The following is an 18,921-nucleotide window of genomic DNA, read 5'->3' as shown; positions in this document are numbered from 1 at the left end:
TTCCCTCCATCTCCCTCCCACTACCAGACACTGAAAAGGGTCTAGCCTTTCATTTCTGAATCCCAAGCACCATGCAGACTCCCTGGCATATGATAAATGTTCATTCAATGAATGAGACATGGAAGGAGAGACATCATGATTTAACTAAAAATGATGCAACTGTGTGGAAGACCTGAATTCCAGTTGTTGGTCAGGAGATTTTGGCAAGCACTTTACAACTCTGACCTTTACTTTCCTAATCTATGAAATTCCATTTTACTTCTACATTTAATGATTTGGCATATTAAATACCACATATAATGACAGGCACTTTATATACATTATCATTTATTCTTTATAGTAATCTAAATATTTTTCTTTCCCATTTAAAAAATACATAAAACGAGACTAAGAGAGAAAGTAATAGTGCTGTTAAATTGATAAGGTAAATACAGTATTCAAATTAGAAATCTGTTTGCCCAAATGCTGGGCTACTAACTCCTACTTGTATTACCCTAATTTTAGATATTTAAAATTCACATCTCTGAAAAGCTATGTGATTTACCTGAGTTCATACAACTTACAAATAGCAACACAAGTACCTGAATCCAGATTTTTTCACAATTTTTTTTAGATTATAACATCAAATCAATTATTCATACCTTCTCTGAAAAGCTATTACATGCTTTTAAAACAATCCAAACATTATATTAACTTAGATGGAAAAGTTCAGCAACAAAACTTTTGGAAAACCCTTAATAAAAGTAATTTCACATTTATAAGAGACCTTAAAAATCATCTAATTCAACCACCCACCTGATATGTGTATCCTGTTTATAATATTGCCACAAAGAAGATATCCATCTTATTTTTGATTCTTACAAAGAACTCATTATCCTCTAGAGCAACTAAACTTTGAATAATTATTTAAGAAAGTTATTTCTTATAACGTATCATAATCTCTTTCCTGGTAGCTTTCACATATCGATCCTGATTTTAACCTTCTGGCAAAAGTGAACTTGCCTCTTTCATATAATTGCATTTTAAAGATGATTCACTTCCAAGTACCTGGGACTACAGTCATGCACCACCACATCCAGCTAATTTTTTATAGAGATGGGGTTTCAACATGTTACCCAGGCTGGTCTCGAACTCTTGGGCTCAAGTGATCCACCGCCTTGCCTCCCAAAGTGCTGGAATTACAGGCGCGAGTCACGGCACCTGACCTCATTACCAGTTATTTTAACCAGACACTTCCTAAACTGGCATCCCTTAAAACATTGTTCCAGAGGTGATTAACAGGTCTCCAAAATGTGTTCCATGTCTAAACACATCTGAGAAATCACTATACATCCCTCTTAAAAGGATCACAATGATCATCTGCGTATTTAAGGCCAAGAAAAGTTTCAGCTAAAAAGAACTTTCCAGCTTTAACTCAAGTGTTTCAGCATGATACCCTAATTGTCCTTGGCCTATCTATTAAGTTTCTACAGAACCACTGGAAAATGCTACTTAACTGTTTCTTATATGACATAGTTTATGTTCTCTCATTATCCTGTCTCTTCTTCCTTCAAAGTGGGGTTGGCCAAAATGGAAAACTCCAGCAATACAGAGACACAGCACAATGGTGTTCTACAAAGCTGCATGCTATTGTTGGTTGAAATTCAGCACGCTATCAACAAAAACCTCAAATCTGCCCCACCCTATATCAAGTAACCAGATTTTACAATCAACTTAATCTCATGTTATTAGATTCAACCTGCCAGTCCTTCCTACCTCCCATCTGATCTTTTACTCACTTGTCCCATCCATGAAATGGCTAACTTCTCTCCCTTTTCCAAGATAAAACTTTTCATATTAGCAAACTTAAGAGCTATCTGTCCAAATATAAATAGAAAACATATTAAAACTTCCCTAGTCTGACCAATGAGTAATAGAATTCTGCACTGTCTTAAATAGTCAACATTGTTTCATAATTGTAATATCATGGAATATCTACCCATCAATACAATCTGGGCCCTGATAATTCATTTTAAGATGTATTTACGGCTGGGCGCAGTAGCTCACGCCTGTAATCCCAGCACTTTGGGAGGCCGAGGCGGGTGGATCATGAGGTCAGGAGATCGAGACCATCCTGGCTAACACGGTGAAACCCCGTCTGTACTAAAAAACAAAAAATTAGCCGGGCGTGGTGGCGGGCGCCTGTAGTCCCAGCTATTCGGGAAGCTGAGGCAGGAGAATGGCGTGAACTGAGGCGGAGCTTGCACTGAGGCGAGATCGTGCCACTGCACTCTAGCCTGGGCGACAGAGCAAGACTCTGTCTCAAAAAAAAAAAAAAAAAAAAAAAAGATGTATTTACATTTGAAAAATAGGTATATGTGATATTCTGAAGAAACTCATTTTGCTTTTTTTAAAAATTTATTCCCCCGAGGGGAATGCACCATACCTGGAGGTACTGCAATATCAAGTCGATGAGTGCAGTAGATGGAGCAAGCTCCTATTCCCTCTCCTTGCTCCAAAAATCCATTTAAGATTTGTCCTTAGCACAACATATCAGAATCTCTGGGACACATTTAAAGCAGTGTGTAGAGGGAATTTTATAGCACTAAATGCCCACAAAAGAAAGCAGGAAAGATCTAAAACTGCCACCCTAACATCACAATTAAAAGAACAAGAGAAGCAAGAGCAAACACATTCAAAAGCTAGCAGAAGGCAAGGAATAACTAAGATCAGAGCAGAACTGAAGGAGATAGAGACACAAAAAACCCTTCAAAAAATCAATGAATCCAGGAGCTGGTTTTTTTGAAAAGATCAACAAAATTGATAGACTACTAGCAAGACTTACAAAGAAGAAAAGAGAGAAGAATCAAATAAATGCAATAAAAAATGATAAAGGGGATATCACCACCGATCCCACAGAAATACAAACTACCATCAGAGAATACTATAAACACCTCTACACAGATAAACCAGAAAATCTAGAAGAAATGGATAAATTCCTGGACACATACACCCTCCCAAGACTCAACCAGGAAGAAGCTGAATCCCTCAATAGACCAGTAACAGGCTCTGAAATTGAGGCAATAATTAATAGCCTACCAACCAAAAAAAGCCCAGGACCAGACAGATTCAAAGCCGAATTCTACCAGAGGTACAAAGAGGTGCTGGTACCATTCCTTCCGAAACTATTCCAATCAACAGAAAAAGAGGGAATCCTCCCTAACTCATTTTATGAGGCCAGCATCATCCTGATACCAAAGCCTGGCAGAGACACAACCAAAAAAGAGAATTTTAGACCAATATCCCTGATGAACATCAATGCAAAAATCCTCAATAAAATACTGGCAAACTGAACAAATCCAGCAGCACATCAAAAAGCTTATCAACCACGATCAAGTGGGCTTCATCCCTGGGATGCAAGGCTGGTTCAACATACAAAAATCACTAAACGTAATCCATCATATAAACAGAACCAAAGACAAAAACCACATGATTATCTCAATAGATGCAGAAAAGGCCTTCGACAAAATTCAACAGCCCTTCATGCTAAAAACTCTCAATAAATTAGGTATTGATGGGATGTATCTCAAAATAATAAGAGCTATTTATGACAAACCCACAGCCAATATCATACTGAATGGGCAAAAACTGGATGCATTCCCTTTGAAAACTGGCACAAGACAGGGATGTCCTCTCTTACCACTCCTACTCAACATACTGTTGGAAGTTCTGGCCAGGGCAATCAGGCAGGAGAAAGAAATAAAGGGTATTCAATTAGGAAAAGAGGAAGTTAAGTGTACCTGTTTGCAGATGACATGATTGTATATTTGGAAAACCCCATCGTCTCAGCCCAAAATCTCCTTAAGCTGATATGCAACTTCAGCAAAGTCTCAGGATACAAAATGAATGAACAAAAATCACGAGCATTCTTATACACCAATAACAAACAGAGAGCCAAATCATGTGAAACAACTCACAATTGCTTCAAAGAGAATAAAATACCTAGCAATCCAACTTACAAGGGATGTGAAGGACCTCTTCTAGGAGAACTACAAACCACTGCTCAACAAAATAAAAGAGGACACAAACAAATGGAAGAACATTCCATGCTTCATAGACAGGAAGAATCAATACATGAAACTGACCATACCGCCCAGGGTAATTTATAGATTCAATGCCATCCCCATCAAGCTACCACTGACTTTCTTCACAGAATTGGAAAAAACTACTTTAAAGTTCATATGGAACCAAAAAAGAGCCTAATTGCCAAGACAATCCTAAGCAAAAAGAACAAAGCTGGAGGCATCAAGCTACCTGACTTCAAACTATACTATAAGGCTACAGTAACCAAAACAGCATGGTGCTGGTACCAAAACAGAGATATACACCAATGAACAGAACAGAGCCCAGAAATAATACCACACATCTACAGCCATCTTATCTTTGACAAACCTGACAAAAACAAGAAATGGGGAAACGATTCCCTATTTAATAAATAGTGCTGGGAAAACTGGCTAGCCATATGTAGAAAGCTGAAACTGGATCCCTTCCTTACACCTTATACAAAAATTAATTCAAAATAGATTAAAGACTTAAATGTTAGACCTAAAACCATAAAAACTCTAGAAGAAAACCTAGGCAATACCACTGAGGACACAGTCATGGGTAAGGACTTCATGACTAAAACACCAAAAGCAATGGCAACAAAAACCAAAATTGACAAATGGGATCTAATTAAACTGAAGAGCTTCTGCACAGCCAAAGAAACTACCATCAGAGTGAACAGGCAACCTACAAAATGGGAGAAAATTTTTACAATCTAACCATCTGACAAAGGGCTAATATCCAGAATCTACAAAGAACTTAAACAAATTTACAAGAAAAAATCAAACAACCCCATCAAAAAGTGGGCGAAGGATATGAACAGACACTTCTCAAAAAAAGACATTTATGCAGCCAACAGACACATGAAAAAAATGCTCATCATCACTCGCCATGAGAGAATGCAAATCGAAACCACAATGAGATATCATCTCATACCAGTTAGAATGGCGATTATTAAAAAGTCAGGAAACAACAGGTGCTGGAGAGGATGTGGAGAAGTAGGAAGACTTTTACACTGTTGGTGGGACTGTAAACTAGTTCAACCATTGTGGAAGACAGTGTGGCGATTCCTCAAGGATCTAGAACTAGAAATACCATTTGACCCAGCCATCCCATTACTGGGTATATACCCAAAGGATTATAAAACATGCTGCTATAAAGATACATGCACATGTATGTTTACTGCGGCACTATTCACAATACCAAAGACTTGAAACCAACCCAAATGTCCATCAATGGTAGACTGGATTAAGAAAATGTGGCACATATACACCATGGAACACTATGCAGCCATAAAAAAGGGTGAGTTCATGTCCATTTTAGGGACATGGATGAAGCTGGAAACCATCATTCTCAGCAAACTATCGTGAGGACAGAAAACCAAACATTGCATGTTCTCACTGATAGGTGGGAAATGAACAATGAGAACACTTGGACACAGGGTGGGGAACATCACACATCGGGGCCTGTCATGGGGTGGAGGGTGGGGGAAGGGATAGTATTAGGAGATATACCTAATGTAAATGACGAGTTAATGGGTGCAGCACACCAACATGGCACATGTATACATAATGTAACAAACCTGCACATTGTACCCTAGAACTTACAAAGTATAAAAAAAAACAAAGATTTGTCCTCAGATAGAAGACATATCAGATATTAAACTGGTAAGAACACATACTATACTTGATCTTGGCCAAAAGGCCGAGAAGCGATAGAAACTCACTTATTAAAAAATAATAGAGTTATATTATAAAGATCTATCTCCAGAGAAGGACAAAAGGCTATTCAGCTTTCCCTCAATTCCTCCTTTCTTGTTCATTTCAATATAAGTACTATCTCATTTATCTTTATATTGTTTTTAGGTTCTTATAATTTACTAACCTCACACATTTATTGTTTTTGTTTTCCAAGAAGGAGTCTTGCTCTGTCACCCAGGCTGGAATGCAATGGTGCAATCGTGGCTCACTGCAACCTCCACCCCCCAGGTTCAAGTGATTCTCCTTCCTCAGCCTCCCAAATAGCAGGGACTACAGGCATGTGCCATCATGCCCGGCTAATTTTTGTATTTTTAGTAGAGATGGGGTTTCACTATGTTGGCCAGGCTTGTCTTGAACTCCTGACCTCGTGATCCACCCGCCTCGGCCTCCCAAAGTGCTGGGATTAAAGGTGTGAGCCATCACACCCGGCCTACTGTTTTTTGTTTTTTTTTTTTTAACTGAAGATTTAAGATGAATATCCTCACACATTTATTAAATGGCAGAAAGAGAAAGTAGAAAATAATTTTTATCAAGGGAAAAGTCTTATGTCTGTATTATCAGCTGCATATCTTACACTATACTTCATGGACAGATTTATGTGACACCAAATGCAATAAATAAAACAATGTACTATTAATAGATTCAGATAAAAGAAATGTTATTTTTTGTAATCAGAACCATTAATAAGATAAAGACTGACCAGGTACGGTGGCTCACGCCTGTAATCCCAGCACTTTGGGAGGCTGAGGAGGGCAGATTGCCTGGGGTCAGGAGTTCAAGACCAGTCTGGCCAACATGGTGAAACACCATCTCTACTGAAAATACAAAAAAATTAGCCAGGTGTAGCGGCATGTGCCTGTAATCCCAGCTACTCAGGAGGCTGAGGCTGGGGAACTGCTTGAACCTAGGAGGTGGAGGTTGCAGTGAGCTGAGATCCTGCCACTGCACTCCAGCCTGGGGGAGAGAATGAGACTCCATCTCAAAAAAAAAAAAAAAGATAAGGACTGACTGAGCAACCAATTTCAGTCTTTTGTCTTTTAAAAAAATTCAATATTTTTCTATCACCATTTCTTTAAAATTAAGAGCATTTTAAATGATATAACTACCTTTCTCAACTTAACACTGTTTGACTCTAGGTTTTGCCATTACACCATCACTGAAGATTTTGTATTAAGAAAATATTAGAACTGCCAAGTGGACCTTAGATGACCTCCAATACTGTAGACAAGAAAACCAAAAGCAAATACGGTGAAGAGTTCTGTTTAAAGTCACAAAATTAGTAATCGAAAAGACCAAGAGCCCAAACCATGGAGCCTCAGAAATTCATAACTCTGAACTCTCTTCCATAATTTAGTCCAGAGAGTCTTTAATGGCCTCGACATCCCACAGGATATCATACTGGCCCACTACACTAAAGATCATGTTGATAAAATGTGAATAGGGAATTGTGAGATATGTATTTTTTAAACATGCTACAGGAAAAACAGTGAGAGAAAAAATAAGAATCTAGTTAAGACTGTTGCAAAAGTTTTTGCCATTAAAAGTAACGGCAAAAACCGTGATTACTTTTGCACCAACCTTAATCTGGTACCTTACATATGCTACTTACTGGTTATAGAAGTAATAAATATGCTCCCATTTTATCCAAAATGTAGAATTTAACTTAATAAACAAGACTTTTTTTTTTTTTTTTACTACAATTCATAGCTACCTCCAAATGGCTGATTTCTGCAATCCAACCCCTCTCTACAATTACCTTACACATCTATTTTTTGGGTTAATTCACGTCTCTAAAGTTCTATTTTTAAAGAGATTACCTAGGTTCTTACGTTGAAATAACAGGCCAGTCCATACACATTAAAGGCTCCTTTTACTAGATAATGACTAGAAACATATGCTAGACTTTGTATATCTCAAGAAATCTCAGTCAAAATATTATAAAAGCTTGAAATTACAGAAGTAAAAGATACACAGAAGAGTCACCAATCCTGTACTCTCTTTAGAAAAAAAAAGCGTTATCTCAAAGCCTCCAAAACAAAATATATGCATGTGTATAATTCACAAGAAAATTCAAAATTCCCTAACTTTAACATATTAATTTAACAAAAGTATATTTCTAAAAGAGGCAAAATTCAAGAATAGCCAGAGAAATATAATCAAATCTAAAACAAGCATACAATACATTCATTCTAAAATACTCCAGAATCAACCTGTTACCTAAATATCCAAGAAAGCACATCTATCCTATACATTAGAGCAAAACTGACATACCAACTGAGGCTTCCAGACTCAATTTGTCCTCTGCCACTTTCAGGTGTGGAGTCACACTACAAAGCGTTCTAAAAACTTGTTTCCTTACCCTGCTGACCCAAGTAATCCAAGTAAGAGAAGGAGGGATTCTGAGCAGGAGAATGACAAAAATGTTTTGCAAACTGGGAATGAGAAATTAAAAGTTGTGCCATATTTAACTCTAGCTTTCAGATATGTATTTTTTTCCCTAAACTGTGGACTTTCAAAGATTCCTCTCTAGCTCACTTTCAAAAGAAAAAATAGAAGAAAGGAAAAAACCTCTCTAAGGTATGAAGCAAAAGGCCAAGACAGGATAATAAATCACAAGCTATTCAAGTAACAATCTGAATCAAGCCTTTATCTTTAAGTGCTAACTATATCTCCTTTAATTTTAGCCTTCTTAATAATTATCAAAAATATATATTTTCAAATTTGTACTGCCTTTCAAAAATAGGAAGTATATTAATAAAAAAAGACAAGCACAATTTAAGCAAAACATTAATGAAAATTATTTAAAGGAACTGTGTCAGCTGTATTAACACTACTTCAATTGAAACTTCATCTTCCAAGTTAGTGTAAAAATTTAGAAAGCTGTGAAAGTGAACATTATATAATCTTACTGTGGGTTTTAAAAACTCAATGTAATAATGAAAAAATTAAGAATATCAAAATGTGCCTTTATAGGTGCACATTAAATGTTTATGACAGTCCTTGAATTACATGGTACTAAACCGCTGATTTGTTAGTTCAGTTGTCATTTAGTACATGGAAACCATGGTTGCCAGGTCAATGGAGGTTTTCGGTTTGTTTTTAAGCAGCAATTCATTTTAGTGACAGACTGCACTACAGCCAACATGGTTGGAAAATGAGAAGAGTTAATCAAAAGTGTGTGGATATGGAAGTCTAAAATTATTTCGAAATAAGTGTATAGATGGATCAGTTCAATTCCATTTTAAGTTGTTTTTATTAAAGAATGAGAGCACATTTTATTGCTAGAAGTTAAATATATAATGGACAAAAAGTTTTAATATTAAGTTTAAATTCAGAATGACTTAAAAATTGAACTACTTAAAAAAACTGTAACTAATACTTTTAAAAAATATTGCTTTGAACACAAAGGTGTATATGCTCTTTGAATTCAGGATAAAGATATTTACATATTCTTGTCCAAGTTAAGTACACCATTCCTTACACAAGGTCCTTCATAATCTGTTATTTTAAATCTGTTACTAATTTGAACACAGAGATCACATTTTCTTGCCTCATCAATCATCGGGTAGTAAAATGAGAAATAATATTCGGCATTAATATGCAAATCTGGACAATTTTTACAGCAATTACTTGATTTGTATTCACAAACTCTACTTAAACTGACATGTCTTCCTTCTCCTAACAATAAAATAACACCATTAAACCTGAGGCTTAATTTCAGTCCATAAACTGGGTTTGTTCTCATTAATAATTCTTGTTTCATGATATATCCAGTAATGCATATATTTTAAGTGTTGATATGTATTATATTTGGCAATAATATTCAAGTCCATTACTCCAACCTCAAGTGAAAATTAGCAATCAAAGCAGTGCCTTAAGCAGAAAGCATTAATATTTAGTGATTGCAGCACTGTCATCTTTATGTCTATAAAGATGTAAACAAATTTTATTAACAATGCAAACAGATGCAGACAGATGCAAACAAAGTTTAAAGTAGAATGTTTTAAATGTGTGCCCTGAAAACAAGTCTATCATTAGACCCCCATAAGGAGATTCAATTCTGAAAAGATCCAAATGGAAGTCTGTCAAACTATATATACATCATGGTGATTCTTGAAACGAAAGTATCTTCCCATTATTTAAACAAGCAAAATTCTACCGACCCTTGAACATGTCCTTTATATGTTATTCTCCTTATACACGCAACATATCCTGCTTCCTGGTTATAACGCCAATCTCAAACACAAAATCATGCCAATTTTTAAGAGGAGCCAAGACTTAAAAAGCTCGGCGGCGATGGTTCACGCCTGTAATCCCAGCACTTGGGGAGGCCGAGGCGGGTGGATCATGAGGTCCAGAGATCGAGACCATCCTGGCCAACATGGTGAAACCCCGTCTCCACTGAGAATACAAAAATTAGCTGGACGTGGTGGCGCGCGCCTGTAGTCCCAGCTACTCCCGGAGGCAGGAGAATCGCTTGAACCCGGGAGGCGGAGGTTGCAGTGAGCCGAGATCCTGCCACTGCTCTCCCACCTGGGCGACAGAGCGAGACTCCGTCTCAAAAAACACAAAACAAAAAAACTCCTTATGATACTTCCTCTTTTATATTTGCCTGTATTAGGATTAACACATAACATAAAGGTTACGGGGAATTTATCAAGAATTTACAGTTAAAGCTTAAAGAACTTAAATATTACCTAAGCTAAATTTACATAGGAGAAAACTGGTGCCCAAATCAAGCAGCTTCGAAATATCTCAGAATATCAACGCCAGGATTAACTCCCGCTGGTTCTGTGGTTTTTCCAGCAGCTCCAAAGAAACATTTTTAAACTAGTGGTTTAAAAACTACCAGATGTCAGGAAACAAAGGTGGTGCCACGACGTGTGCTGCCGTCCGTATGTCGGGGTAGAGGCTAGCTATCTTCCCTGTACAACCGCGGCCTCCCACTGCCCACAGCCCAGCACACAGGAGGTACTTGGGGAAGAAACAGGAAGGAGACAAAGGCAGAGTAAAGTTCGAGGCTCAGCCCGGGCTAGAACTTCATGAAAACGACGAGGAGCCCGCTAAAGCTCACCCAGCCTGAATTCACTTCTGAAACGAGACTGCTGAATCTCACCCAGCCGTCGGGACGCCCCAGACGGCGTCCCAAAGCCTCCAGGGGACGCGCGGGCCCTACAACGGCCAGGCGGCGGCCCGGGCCTGCAGCGGTCGTTGGTCGTCGGCGTGAGCGTGTCAGGAAAAAAATACGGAAAGCAGCACAGGTGGGAAGCAGCCGGAAGGCAGCGGGGGAGAGCGGAAATAAGGCGGAGAGCGCAGGGCGCCGCGGGGCGGAAGAAGCCGCCAGAAGCCCCAAAGAGACTGGCCGCTGGGCCCTCACCATGCAGCGCCTGGGTGACGGCGAGGGCGCTTTCTGGCCAGATGCTGCCGGGGCGGGAAGCAGCGTCTCGGACACTTGCCCTCCCACTGCTCGACGGGGCTGGGGAAGGACGAGGGGTGAACCCCGCAGCCACCGCCGCCAGCCCCCACTGTGTATTCGGCGTGAGAGTGAGCCGGGCACTGTATCCAGCCGTTAGCAGTGGCCTGGTAGTGACCCCGTTTCCCCTTTCCCCTCCTCACCCCTTCGGGTCTCCAAATGTTGGTCCTAAATCCCGGGGCCCAACGACCAAAAACCGCCGCCACCGTTTAGGGGACCAGTCGGTCAGAGCTGGGGGGTCGCCGCAGGGGGAAGGGAGCCCACCGGGAACGCTGGCGCTGGTCCTCGTGTCTCCACTGGTTTCCCAGTGCGCAGCGCGCGCGGTGGCCTAAGCAGCCCCACGAGGAGTGGTGCCTCATCCAATCAGGGATTAGCTTCGGGGCGGGGCGAGGAGGAGAGAGTGGGGCTAGTCAAAGTGCTTGGAGTGACAGGCATTTCGAGCAATTGGGGTGAAGAGAGCGATTTTTAGGGTGTGGGTGGGCACGTAATAATAAATGAAAGTCCTACGTGCATTGTTTAGGTGTTTGAAGACAAGGGCTGTAGTGTGAAATTCCGTACTTAAGGGAAAACATAGATGTATCGTAATGGTTCTATTTCTTGTTTGATGTAGTCTTGTCGTAAACTGCTAATTTGACGCAAAACAACCACTGCTAGTTTGGCGCAAAACAACCACATATATCCGGTGGACCTTTGAAATTAAGGGCTGGGGGGAGGTGGGTTATAAAGCTAAAAGATGGATTTGCAAATAGGACTAGAAGTATAAAGTATAAGTGTTTTAAATGACTAAGAAAATGGGTTAAATGAGGAGAACTAGCGATAGGCCTGACGCTACCACTAATCAGCTTGCAGAGACGTTTGGCAGAGGCGAACTGCCGAACTGGTTTCTATGCTCTTGTAAAACCAACTTTCACAGATAGGGTTGTTTGGCATTCTGTATGCATAGCTTCAGTTTTGCTTCCTTTGAAGACAGCTCGAGATTAAATGCAGACAAGGAAAGAAAAAACCACCTTTAGGAACCAACTATTTATCTATAGATAATATTAGATTCATGGAATATTAGACAATAAAGAACCTAGCTCATGTAGATTTTCTAATTAAGAAGGAACTTCATGCCCAGAATATTCACCGAGTAACACGGATCTCCTTATTCCCAACCTCAAGGTGATTTCTTCCACATTAACTCCTAATGTATTTTCTCCATATGTTCAAGGAACTAATGAATGTCTACCAATTTAAATTTTGTTAAAGTATATTTTTAATGTTTAAATATACAACAGTGAGGAATTAGCAGGGACTTTGGAGCCAGACAGACCCTGTTTAAAGTGGGGATTATGAGAATAAAATAATAAATGATATTAACAAATATTGAGCACTTTTAGATGCCAGAAACAATCCAAAGGACTTTTCATATTTTCATTTAATTCTCACAGTAACTTTGGTAAAGTTACTAGCCCTACTTTGTAGATGGGGAAACAGATGCAGAAACCTTAAGTAGTTTGGGCAAAGTCATATAGCAAGTAAGTGGCTCCAGTTTGAAACCTACAGACATAATTACTCTACTGTACTGTCTCAAAATACGTCCAGAAGCAAATAGAAAACTTGGCATAATACTAGATGCACACTGGAAGCTCAACAAATATTTTTTGTAAGCCGTCTGCCCTTTAGTCAATGAATACAAATGTCATTTTATATAAGATGTATGCATTCAAAATAAAGCAACTAGAAAACCTAGACTGATAGACCTAGTTGGCTTTGTTTGACATGTCACCAATTCTCTACCTCAGGAACTGTGATTGTTATATTGATTACTATTTTTTGTTGCTCTTTTATTTCTCCAGAAAAAGATTCTCCGCATTCTTCATTTTCATGTCGGTACCTTCTCAATTCCTAGTAATTAATTCTAAATACGTGTGTTGAAGGTTAAACTGTCTGAAATGAGGTTAGGCATATTAGTGTAAATTTAAAACAAGTAATTTCTAGGAATTGTTGTAAGATCCTTAAGGAGTCACTAGGTGGAGATGTTGTGAGGTACAAAGATTGTTCTTGGAAATAGCCTGAAAGGTTGTTGAACATTGCTGGTTTTCTTGTTTCCCTTTTTGTCTTTTTTTTCCCCAAGTATAAAGAAAACCAAATAGACAAGGGCTTCTTAACAGGCATTACAGTCAGACCGTAGAACCTTGCCATAGATGAGACAGTGTTGTTTAAAGACCCTTCCCATACTTAACATTGTATGTCATTTTGGTTAGATTTTGTCTAAGTTTTTATTATCCAAAAATTTATTAATAAGTATACTTTTCAAATGCTATGAAAACTATTTTCTACATGTACAATTAAAGAAATGACCTTTAACTTTATTTCTAAAGGCTCCCAGAAAAAGAGATCCAAAACACTTCTATCAGCTAGAATTCTTCAGTAACAGGTTCCAAATTGGATTTGTTTTAAGATTTTTGAGCTTATGGGAAAAGGTGACCCAAATGAGTAAGAAGGAAGACGATAAGCAATGTAAAGGTGTTTGTGACTAAAAAGAAGAGTTGAAAGATACTTGGCATACAAGGGAGAAAATAGAAGGGGATCTCTGCAAACACCAGAAAGAGAAACAATAGTGACTGTGTGACGTGGGAAGTAAAAGTTATCAATAAAAAATTGGAAGGAGCTGGGTGTGGTGGCACACACCTGTAGTCCTAACTACTCTGAGTTAGGCTGAGACAAGAGGATCGCTTAAGCCCAGGAGTTTGAGGCTGCAGTGAGCTATGACCGTGCCACAGCACTCCAGCCTGGATGATAGAGCGAAACCCTGTCTCAAAAAAAAAAAAAAAAAAAAAAAAAAAAAAAAAAGGAAGAGATGCAAAATTCAAGTGGTTAAAAATACTCTGAATACATGTATTTTCCCCATATAAAATGCAAGCTTTTATATCACTTAGAAGTTATTTTCATATACATTCTGCAAAATATACCCCCCCACAAAGGAAAGAGAAGCAATGGGAAATCTTTAAAATGTTTAAAATCCAACTTAGTCCTCTGTTCCATATAAATGAGCCTGTGCAGTGGTCTGGTTTATTTTCCATGTGTTGGAGCTTCTTCAGCTTCCTTTATCACTGTGGCAGTGATATGACACAGATCCACCAAAAACATGGCAGCTACTTGCATGTTTATAGGATTAATGATCTACAGCACATCGCTCAGGAGCAAGGAACTCTTTAATGTGGTGAATCTTCAATTGAAATGTCATCTCAAACCTGTTTTGGAAGTGTGGATTTTGGGTTTTGTTTTATTTTATGTGTGTAGTAAGTATGTTTATTCTAATTCCCTGACCCTTACTTTCTTATCCTGGTTTAATGCATTCTGCCTGACAGATGAATTTGAACTTTTCATTATACTGGAAGGTGAGCATCAACACCAAGATGACTACATGTGGTGGGAGAGGCACGTTAACATTGCTTTTTTCCAGTTATGGTGATGAGCCATATTTACATCCTGTCAGTGTACCTCCTATGATTAACAACCTCACTTCCCAAGGCAGCAAATCAGAACTTGAGATCTTCTTCACATGTAGATAATGGCCTATATATGGACCAAACCCATGACCAAGGCCTCAGTTGACATAGGGGCAAACTAAAGGAAGTACTCATAAAGCTAACCCTTTTCAGATTGGTATTAGTTGTTAGTTAACGTCAGGATCCACTTATCTAATTATTAAAAATACATACATAAATAAACCACAATAATAGAAATAGGTGATGCCAGAGGAAATACGCTTATTTTTCTCTGAGAGATCTAGGATTAACTCACAACATAAGAAACTAATATATGAAATAAAAAAATAAGTTTCTGATAGTGAAGACTGATTAACTTTGGTTGAGAGAGAATGTGATTAAATCTTTCCTGTCTTATCTCACTTGATAAGTTTGGTAGTGTGCTTCCCTGGGTAACAAATTACAATGAAAACTAGAGCTGTAAGACACCTTAGCAACCATTTGGCTGGGAAAGCTGAAATTAACTTGCCCCAATCAAAGAGCCAGTTTAGCAGCAATACTGGATCTCCAACTCCTCCCTTCTAACTTTCATTCTGATACTCTGGTTCTCCCAGAAACGTTTAAATTGCATTTTAAGTTTTTTTAAGCCATCATAAATATATTCCATGAAGAAAATTATTTTGGTTGAGAACAGCAGGGCCAGCATTGGTTCAGGCACTTCAGAACACGTGGCCATGAAGGATGTTTGAGGCAAAGCACTTTCTTAGGCATGACATTTCTCTCTTAGCACTCCATGGATGGCATCTTCCCTAGATGATTCCAGCTGTGACAGTCCAACTCTGTCATTTGTCACTGCAGAGGAAGCAGAGAGAGACTCCCACTTGGTGCCCAAGAGGGCACTTTGCTTGCATTTCTCAAATGCAGGAAATAAGGAGAGTCCATGGAACTCAAAGGGGAAAGAGGAATGCCATTATGACCCATAATGCAGTCTGGGTTCCAAACTAAGCATCAGATCTTTCTAATGAGCCACCGTATCTCTCTTAATTTGCATTGATCAGCTTGTATGCCCAATCCCTAGGGCATCCCTGAAATCATGGGCTTTTTATGTTTTACCACTTTTTACTTATTCCACTCCAATTCTGATTCTTAATAAATTAGATACGTTTCTCTCAATCTGTGTCTTAACAACACGGAATTACTAAACCCTTCTGATGAAAAAAAAGAAAAAAGGCCAAAAAGCAGTCTTGTTCTGCTGTCAGAATACTTAATTCAAATGTAAACTTTCAAAACATCTATAATCTGTAATTCTGGTTTTCATTAAGACTGAGTCCTGTGGCCCTATGTATGTGGGGCAGGCCAACCAGACTGAGTTAGAACTTCCTGTCTGGTGCAGTCCAGTAGCTCTGTGTAACCCAAATAGAGGTCTTTAGTTCTATTAATAAATGTTATTCTATGAGATAGAATAACTCTGTAGTATGTGTTTAGTGGGGTAAAGATTGGGTGAGTAGTTCATAGGTCAATTAGTTGGAGGTTCAAGGGGTAAGAAGGGGAGTGATCAGTGGAATGACTAAGATGTAAATTCAGAATGATTGTTCAGAAGATTGATTCAGAAGATCAAATGAATGAAATGAAGCGAGAAGAGAAGTTTAGAGAAAAAAGCATAAAAAGAAACGAACAAAGCCTCCAAGAAATGTAGACTATGTGAAAAGACCAAATGTACGTCTGATTGGTGTGCCTGAAAGTGACGGGGAGAATGGAACCAAGTTGGAAAACACTCTGCAGGATATTATCCAGGAGAACTTCCCCAACCTAGCAAGGCAGGCCAACATTCAAATCCAGGAAATACAGAGAATGCCACAAAGATACTTCTCGAGAAGAGCAACTCCAAGACACATAATTGTCAGATTCACCAAAGTTGAAATGAAGGAAAAAATGTTAAGGGCTGTGAGAGAGAAAGGTCGGGTTACCCACAAAGGGAAGCCCCTTAGACTAGCAGCAGATCTCTTGGCAGAAATTCTACAAGCCAGAAGAGAGTGGGGGCCAATATTCAACATTCTTAAAGAAAAGAATTTTCAACGCAGAATTTCACATCCAGCCAAACTAAGCTTCATAAGTGAAGGAGAAATAAAATCCTTTACAGATGAGCAAATGCTGAGAGATTTTGTCACCACCAGGCCTGCCCTAAAAGAGCTCCTGAAGGAAGCACTAAACATGGAAAGGAACAACCAGTACTAGCCACTGCAAAAACATGCCAAATTGCAAAGACCATTGATGCTAGGAAGAAACTGCATCAACTAACGAGAAAAATAACCAGTTAACATCATAATGACAGGATCAAATTCACACATAACAATATTAACCTTAAATGTAAATGAACTAAATGCTCCAATTAAAAGACACAGACTGGCAAATTGGATAAAGAGCCCCCCATCAGTGTGCTGTATTCAGGAGACCCATCTCACATGCAGAGACACACATAAGCCCACAATAAAGGGATGGAGGAAGATCTAGCAAGCACATGGAAAACAAAAAAAGGCAGGGGTTGCAATCCTAGTCTCTGATAAAACAGACTTTAAACCAACAAAGATCAAAAGAGACAAGACCATTACATAATGGTAAAGGGATCCATTCAACAAGAAGAGCTAACTGTCCTCTATAGATATGCACCCAATGCAGGAGCACCCAGATTCATAAAGCAAGTCCTTAGAGACCTACAAAGAGACTTAGACTCCCACACAATAATAATGGGAGACTTTAACACCCCACTGGCAACATTAGACAGATCTACAAGACAGAAAGTTAACAAGGATATCCAGGAATTGAACTCAGCTCTGCACCAAGCAGACATAATAGACATCCACAGAACTCTCTACCCCAAATCAACAGAATATACATTCTTCTCAGCACCACATTACACTTATTCCAAAATTGACCACATCATTGGAAGTAAAGCACTCCTCAGCAAATGTAAAAGAACAGAAATTATAAGAAACTTTCTCTCAGACCACAATGCAATCAAACTAGAACTCAGGATTAAGAAACTCACTCAAAACCGCTCAACTATGTGGAAACTGAACAACCTGCTCCTGAATGACTACTGGGTACATAACGAAATGAAGGCAGAAATAAAGATGTTCTTTGAAACCAGTGCGAATGAAAACACAACATACCAGAATCTCTGGGACACATTTAAAGCAGTGTGTAGAGGGAAATTTATAGTATTAAATGCCACAAGAGAAAGCAGGAACGATCTAAAATTGACACCCTAACATCGCAATTAAAACAACTAGAAAAGCAAGAGCAAACACATTCAAAAGCTAGCAGAAGGCAAGAAATAACTAAGATCAGAGCAGAACTGAAGGAGATAGAGACACAAAAAAGCCTTCAAAAATTCAGTGAATTCAGGAGCTGGATTTTGAAAAGATCAACAAAATTGATAGACCGCTAGTAAGACTAATAAGAAAAGAGAGAAGAATCAAATAGATGCAATAATAAATGATAAAGGGGATATCACCATCAATCCCACAGAAATACAAACTACCATCAGAGAATACTATAAACATCTCTACACAGATAAACTAGAAAATCTAGAAGAAATGGATAAATTCCTCGACACATACACCCTCCCAAGACTAAACCAGGAAGAAGTTGAATCTCTGAATAGACCAATAAGAGGCTCTGAAATTGTGGCAATAATTAATAGCTTACCAACCAAAAAGGGTCCAGGACCTGATGGATTCACAGCCGAATTCTACCAGAGGTACAAGGAGGAACTGGTACCATTCCTTCTGAAACTATTCCAATCAATAGAAGAAGAGGGAATCCTCCCTAACTCGTTTTATGAGGCCAGCATCATCCTGATACCAAAACCTGGCAGAGACACAACAAAAAAAGAGAATTTTAGACCAATATCCCTGATGAACATCGATGCAAAAATCCTCAATAAAATACTGCAAACCGAATCCAGCAGCACATCAAAAAGCTTATCCACCATGATCAAGTGGGCGTCATCCCTGGGATGCAAGGCTCGTTCACCATACACAAATCAATAAATGTAATCCATCATATAAACAGAACCAAAGACTAAAACCACATGATTATCTCAATAGATGCAGAAAAGGCCTTCGACAAA

At 38.7% G+C, this 18,921-nt stretch overlaps 1 protein-coding gene, 1 non-coding gene and 1 pseudogene across 8 annotated transcripts in view; all 3 read right to left on the bottom strand.

Annotated features, from left to right (window-relative positions):
* RBM46 (RNA binding motif protein 46) overlaps positions 1-11,692 on the bottom strand; it is a 51,914-nt gene extending 40,222 nt beyond the window's left edge. For 3 of the 7 annotated variants that reach the window (XR_009212620.1, XM_058435837.1, XM_058435836.1), the window contains exon 1: positions 11,460-11,600. The gene's annotated coding sequence lies outside the window, so the exon portion shown is untranslated. Of the gene's footprint in view, positions 1-10,917; positions 10,973-11,459 lie in introns of those variants that run through there. The other 4 variants (XM_032172170.2, XM_032172161.2, XM_058435835.1 and 1 more) reach the window with 3 other exon arrangements.
* LOC116466245 (U2 spliceosomal RNA) lies at positions 2,410-2,605 on the bottom strand. The gene has a single exon (XR_004247471.1). It is a non-coding gene; the product is annotated as a U2 spliceosomal RNA (small nuclear RNA).
* On the bottom strand, positions 5,632-5,799 carry LOC116466240 (U2 spliceosomal RNA; annotated as a pseudogene).
* Positions 11,693-18,921: the final 7,229 nt, after the last annotated feature.

Source organism: Hylobates moloch, unplaced genomic scaffold (genome assembly GCF_009828535.3).
Source record: "Hylobates moloch isolate HMO894 unplaced genomic scaffold, HMol_V3 SCAFFOLD_3, whole genome shotgun sequence".
Taxonomy (NCBI): Eukaryota; Metazoa; Chordata; class Mammalia; order Primates; family Hylobatidae; genus Hylobates; species Hylobates moloch.
Note: the sequence above shows the minus strand (reverse complement) of the source record. Positions and strands in the feature narration are given on the sequence as shown.